The following is a 6,849-nucleotide window of genomic DNA, read 5'->3' as shown; positions in this document are numbered from 1 at the left end:
CAAAATTAAAAGTGATTAAGGACTACGAAGGTGGAAAACCAGTGATGGTCATTGCTCGCCAGTTAAGCATGTCCCATTCCACTATAGCTACGATCTTTATTTATTTATTTTTTTTGTGAGGGATATCAGCCCTGAGCTAACATCCATGCCAATCCTCCTCTTCTTTTTTTCGCTGAGGAAGACTGGCCCTGAGCTAACATCCGTGCCCATCTTCCTCCACTTTATGTGGGACGCTGCCACAGCATGGCTCGACAAGCGGTGCGTCGGTGCGCACCGGGGATCCAAACCCAGGCCGCCAGCAGCGGAGCACGTGCACTTAACCACTGTGCCATGGGGCCGGCCGCTATAGCTATGATCTTGAAGAACAAGAACAAAGTGACAGAAGCTGTTAAAGGATCTGCTTCATTGAAGGCAATGAGACTAACAAAAATTCAAGAAGGGCCTTTATCAGACATGGAAAAACTTCTAATGACCTGGACTGAAGACCAGACACAGAAGCATATCCCTCTCAGCACCATAATGATCACGGCCAAAGCAAAAAGTTTGTGATGTTGAAAGAAAAGGCTGGACCCCACTAGGTGTTGAATTGACTACTAGCTCTGGGTGGTGTAAGTGGTTCAATAAACATTTTTCATTACGTAAGGTGGGAGTGAGTGGTGAGTCTGCAAGAGCTGATGTGAAGGCAGCTGGAGAATTTTTGAAAACTGTAGGTAAGCTGATTGTGGAGGAAAATTCCTGCCAGAGGAAATATTCAATATAGATGAAAACTTTCTATTCTGGAAACAGATGGCTGAAAGGACTTTCATCCATAAGGCAACCAAGTCAATGCCAGGTTTTAAGGCTCTTAAGGAGAGGATAACAGTCTTGCTTGGGGGTAACGTTGCAGGCTACAAGTCGAAACCCTTTATGATTTGGCACAGTCATGGATGACCCAGGTCCTCTTCTAAGATGCCCTCCTGAATTGTTATGCTAGCACAATGGAGAAGTTCTTTTTGGAGAATAACATACTTTTCAAGATTTTGCTTCCTGTTGATAATGCTCTGGACATCCTCCTTTCATTGGTGATCTTCATCCCAATGTCAAAGGGATGTTTCTCCCCCATCACCACCTCTTTAATCCAGCCAATGGATCAGGGAGTTATGGCAGCTTTTAAGTCCTCCTACCAGAGGAGGACCTTTGCCCAAGCTATTGCTGCAACCGAGGAAGACGCTGAGAGGACACTGATGCAATTCTGGAAGGATTACAACATCTATTATTGCATCAAGAACCTTGCTTGGGTTTAGGGTGATGTCACCAAGGAGTGTAGGAATGGCATCTGGAAGAAGACATTTAAGAGGTTCGTCCATGACTCCAAAGGATTTGCCAAGGATGAGGAGGCTGCAAAAATCAGCAATGCTGTGGTTGAGATGCAAACAACTTTAACTTAGGTGTGGATGAGGATGACACTGAGGAGCTCCTGGAGGTGGTTCCTGAGGAATTGACTACTGAGGAGTTGTTGGAACTGGAACAGGAACGTATAGCCGAAGAAGAGGCAGGAGAAAAGGGAACTGCAGGAGAAGAAAAAGAAGAACCCTCAAGAAAATTCACAGTGAAGCATTTAGCAGAAGATTTTGCAAACCTTAATCAGCTCCTTAAAAAGTTGGAAAACATGGACCCCAACTGAAAGGCTTTTGTTAATAGACAGAAATGTTCATGGTGCATTATCTGCTTACAGGCAAATGTATGACGGAGAAAGGAACAAACCAAGCAACCCACCATGGACATGTTCCTGAAAAGAGTGATGCTTCCTCAAGAAGAGCCTCAGGCAGGTCCTTCAGGAGGTATTCCAGAAGAAGACATTGTTATCATACGAAATGACAGCTCCATGCATGTTATTGCCCCTGAAGACCTTCCAGTGGGACAAGATGTGGAGGTGGAAGACAGTGATATTGAAGATCTTGATCCTGTGTAGGCCTAGGCTAATGTGTGTGTTTGTGTCTTAGTTTTTTTTTTTTTTGTGAGGAAGATTAGCCCTGAGCTAACATCCAATGCCAATCCTCCTCTTTTTTCCTGAGAAGATTGGCCCTGGGCTAACATCCGTGCCCATCTTCCTCTACTTTATACGGGACGCCGCCACAGCATGGCTTGACAAGCGGTGCTTTAGTGCACACCCGGGATCCGAACCTGCGAACCCTGGGCCACCGAAGCTGAGCGTGCGCACTTAACCGCTGTGCACCAGGCCGGCCCCTGTGTCTTAGTTTTTCACAAAAAAGTTTAAAAAGTAAAAAAAAATAAAAAATTTTAAAAATAGAAAAAAGCTTATAGAATAAGGGCATGAAGAAAAAATATTTTTGTACAGCTGTACAATGTGTTTGTGTTTTAAGCTAAGTGTTACTACAAAAGAGTCAAAAAGTTAAAAAAATTAAAAAACTTACAAAGTAAAAAAGTCACAGTAAGCTAAGGTTAATTTATTATTGAAGAAAGAAAAGTATTTTTTTTTATAAATTTAATGTAACCTAAGTATACAGTGTCGATAAAGTCTACAGTAGTGTCTGATTATGTCCTAGGCCTTCACGTTCACTCACCACTCACTGACTCACCCAGAGCAACTTCCAGTCCTGCAAGCTCCATTCATGTAAGTGCCCTATGCAAGTGTACCATTTTTTACTTTTTATACCATATTTTTACTGTACCTTTTCTATGTTTAGGACTGTTTAGATAGACAAATACTTACCATTGTGTTACAATTGCCTACAGTATTCAGTACAGTAACATGCTGTACAGGTTTGTAGCCTAGGGGCAATAGAGTATACCTTATAGCCTGGGTGTGTAGTAGGCTGTACCATCTAGGTTTGTGTAAGTACACTCTGTGAAGTTTGCATGACTACAAAAGCACCTAACAACACATTTCTCAGAATATATCCCCGTCATTAAGTGACGCATGACTACATTTTTAGAGAACTGACAAGACAAAGGAAAAGGACTCAGAGCTTCTAGGGGTGGCAAATTGTGGGAAGGCAAATATGTGGGGAAACGAATGGTAGATAAGGGCTAGTTTTAGCAGAGTTTGTGGTGTAGATTCCTCTGGTGTGGTTTCTGGGCTGATAAGGGTCTGGAGTTGTCTCCAGTGACTAACTTCTATTCTTTCTGGTGGAGACAGGAGAGGAGACACCTTTACAAAGTTATGTCCTGCTTTTAGGCAAATAGGGGGAGGACAGGGAGCTAGCTGTTCTTGTATCTGCTTCTTCTTAATTGCCTTCCACACAAAATAATCCTTATGCCAAAGTGGCATATTTGGAGTGGTGTATTCTACTAACCTTCATACGTAAGGGGCTCTCACAGGGCCTAGTACATAGGAAGGACTCAGTAAACGGTAGTTGTTCTTACTGTTATTATCACAGAAAATCAGTATCAGTAATTTGCTCTCATGGCTGACAAATGCTATTAATCTCATTTATTACAGCTTGTGGATTTTCTTCTCATAACTCTGGGATTTAAACAGGCTCTGAGAATTTATGATTACTATATATGTATATATACAGTATATACATATATAAAACCATAGTATATATACAGTATAATATATACATATATTATAACCATAACCATACTGTATACATATATACAGTATAATATATATATATTATAACCATAACCATCTTAATAACTTCTGATCTGTTGAGCTGAGGCCAGAAAAGGTTGTTGGGAAAAGGACCAAAAATACCATTATAAATAGCATGCCACAGTGCAGGGGAGACAGGTCTTTCCAGTTGGTTTTGTTGACAAGGTGCTTCATTTTCCCTTCTGGTTATTTTATCCTGAAGGTGGACTTTCAGGCTAAACATTTTATAACCCCATTTACCACCCTTCTCTAGCTCCTGACTTGGCCCATCAGTCCTTCTCACGCCCTTGCATTCCGTTTTCACACGTATCTCTTACTTGGAAGCTTCGGTATGTGTTAGCCTCCCTTATAAAAACCTAAGGATGAAGACAATGAGTGAGTCATCTCAACAGTCTGGGTCCTCATGGAGTCATCAAGTTGTTATCAACTTCTAGGGAGCTGTTTGAAATAACCACAACTTCCTCTCTCTTTTTTCCTTTTCCTTCAGTTTTCTTTTTCTTGATTATAAAAATAGTAATTCACAGCCATTTCGAAGACATTAGATAGTACAAAAAATGTAAAGAAGAAAAAATCATCCATAGTCCTACATGTGATTAGAAGCAATCACTGTGAAAATTTTTGGAGTCTTTCCATTTAGTCTTTTTCTGTGTTTATTATTTTAATACGGCTGGGAACATTCTGTCTATACCATTTGATCTTGATTTTTTTTTTTTTGGCTTAACTTTCTAACATAAACATATCTCCTTGTTAAAATGTTTGCGTATTAGATAGCTCCATAATATCTCATTGTGTGATTATACCGTAATTTACTTAAATCAGTCTTACTTTGGACATTTAAGTTGTTCCCAGTTTTTTGCTTTTATAGATAACAGTGCCATTATAAATAAGAATGTGTTTATAGATAAAAATGCCTTTATAAATAGGAACATCTGCCCCAAATAAATAATACATTTTTGCCAGTATTGCAGCTTGTTTATTAAGACATCTTCTTAGACTTATACTGACAAAGGGTTTAGTACATATTGCCAGACTTTTTCCAGAAAGGTTATGTGAACTTTCAATCCTACCTGCAGTATACAAGAATGTCTCTTTCATTCAACTCTTACCAACAAGAGAAATTCACCTTAAAATCTTTTTTTCTTATTGATAGGCAACATATATTATCTTATTTTACTGTACTTGAAAAAATTATTAGTGTTGTTGATTCCTATGTTGGTTAACTATTTTGTGAATTTTCTTTTCAATTATTGAGCTCTTTTTTTCTGTAAGATGATAGTGTTTTTATTTTTGAGGTTTGAATTTTTTTTTAAAATAGAATTAGGTTTTTTATTTTGTGTCATGCTTGAGTAAACAGTCTTTAGCAATTTCCTTTCAACTTGTTTTGGGTCTATCTCTTACGGGTTTACCTAAACTCTTTTGGAACCTATAGGATTTTTTATGCCCTTCAAGCTTCTAGAAGTTTCCCCGGCTCTAATTTTCGGAGTTTGGTGGACAATTCCATAAGCATGTTTAATTACCTTTCCTTTGGGCACTTTCCTTTTAGCCCTTACATTCCCAGGCTGAAGAGCACAGGCTTTTCAGTTGCTTTTCCTGAAGAATAGCTTTCACTCCTAATTCTGTTTGCAGAGAGTAGAAGTACATGAAATACTTCCTGTGATTTGTAGAGCTGGATTTCAAAATTAAGATGTGTATATGTTGAATATATTCAGGTGCCTTTAAGCTTGTGAACATACAAGATAAAATGAGAGATTAGGGGTTACTTGGTTTATTTCTCCATCTTTATGCCAATTAGTGTTTTATTCCTGAGCTGTGCCTAAGTGGTGTAGGGGGAGAGGGAGAATCCCCCTCTGCCCTTTCCCTTAAGGTTCTTCTGGCTGGCCAAATAATCAACAAGACAGGTTAGCAGGAAAAAATAATACCAAGTTTAATAACATGTATACATGGGAGAAAGCAGGGACACTGCATTTCTCAACACAATAGCAGAAATTCTCGTCTTAAATACCATGTTCAGCTGAAGACAAAGGAGGATGCTGGGGGTGGGGGGAGACAGTTACAGGAGATTACCAATAAAGCACAGTAAACAAGAGTAAGGTTATTATGCAGATTTAAGGCCTCACTTTCCACATTGATAAGTTTCTAGAAATGAGGTCATCCGGCCTCTTACCAATACAGAGAGGGAGATACCTTTACAATTGGAGATTTCCCTTCTAAATGTAAATGTTTGTCTGGCAACTCCTCGCAGGGCCATCCAGAGAATGTGGCCAGAGAGACAGAACTTCCCATAAGATGGGCTTGTTGGTGCCTTTTCTATTGTAACATCTATTTTACATTATATTACAGCCATCAGATAGAAGATCTGTTCCAGGAAGGAGTTACTATGTCAAATTCTTTAGGCAGTTAGTGGGGGAGGTCAAATGTCCGTCAGAGAAAACAATCAAGGTAAAGAGATATATTTCAAGGTGGCCAAATCATGATCTCCCACAGTGGTGTCTTTTTTTTTGTGAGGAAGATTGGCCCTGAGCTAACATCTGTGTCCATCTTCCTCTATTTTATATGTGGGATGCCTGCCACAGCATGGCTTGATAAGCAGTCCGTAGGTCCACGCCGGGGATCTGAACCTGCGAACTCTGGGCCGCTAAAGTGGAGTGCACAAATTTAACCACTACAGCAGCTGGCTGGACCCTGGTGTCTGTCTCTTCAGCATGATCAGGCTGTAGACTACTTGCCACTGCTTCCACTTCAGTGTGCTCCATGGAAATGAGGACAGGCTGAGAATTAGACTGGAATTTAAATCCCAATGTTACAGTTTACTTGCTTAATGACCTTGGACAAATCACATAGCCCAGCTAGGCCTTTGTTTCCTTGTCTGTGAGGTGGGGACTGACAGTACTCACCTCGTAGGATGGATGTGAAGATTAAATGGGATCTCATGACCCGCCTCACTAGCTTGGGGTATAAATCTGATCATGCCTTTTAAATTTTTCTGATTGATCATTGAATCCCTACCTGCCAATAAGTTTAGGATCTCCTATTTAAAATCTCATTTACAAATGAACGAAAAACTCCAGGGGCTTACTCTTCCAAAGGAGTCTCCTTCCCAACTCCAGGCGGAGAGAAACTCAGAAAAGCCTGACCAGTCCACTAGTAGGCCCTGGTTTCAGCTGCTGTTGTTTTTGTTGGGACCTTTTGAATGAATTGGTCCCACGCAATCCAGTGGGCCCTTACCACTCTGCCTTCTGGTCCAGATG

The sequence above is a fragment of the Diceros bicornis genome, chromosome 8 (genome assembly GCF_020826845.1).
Source record: "Diceros bicornis minor isolate mBicDic1 chromosome 8, mDicBic1.mat.cur, whole genome shotgun sequence".
NCBI lineage: Eukaryota > Metazoa > Chordata > Mammalia > Perissodactyla > Rhinocerotidae > Diceros > Diceros bicornis.
The sequence above is the reverse complement of the archived record's forward strand: the minus strand, read 5'-3'. Positions refer to the sequence as shown.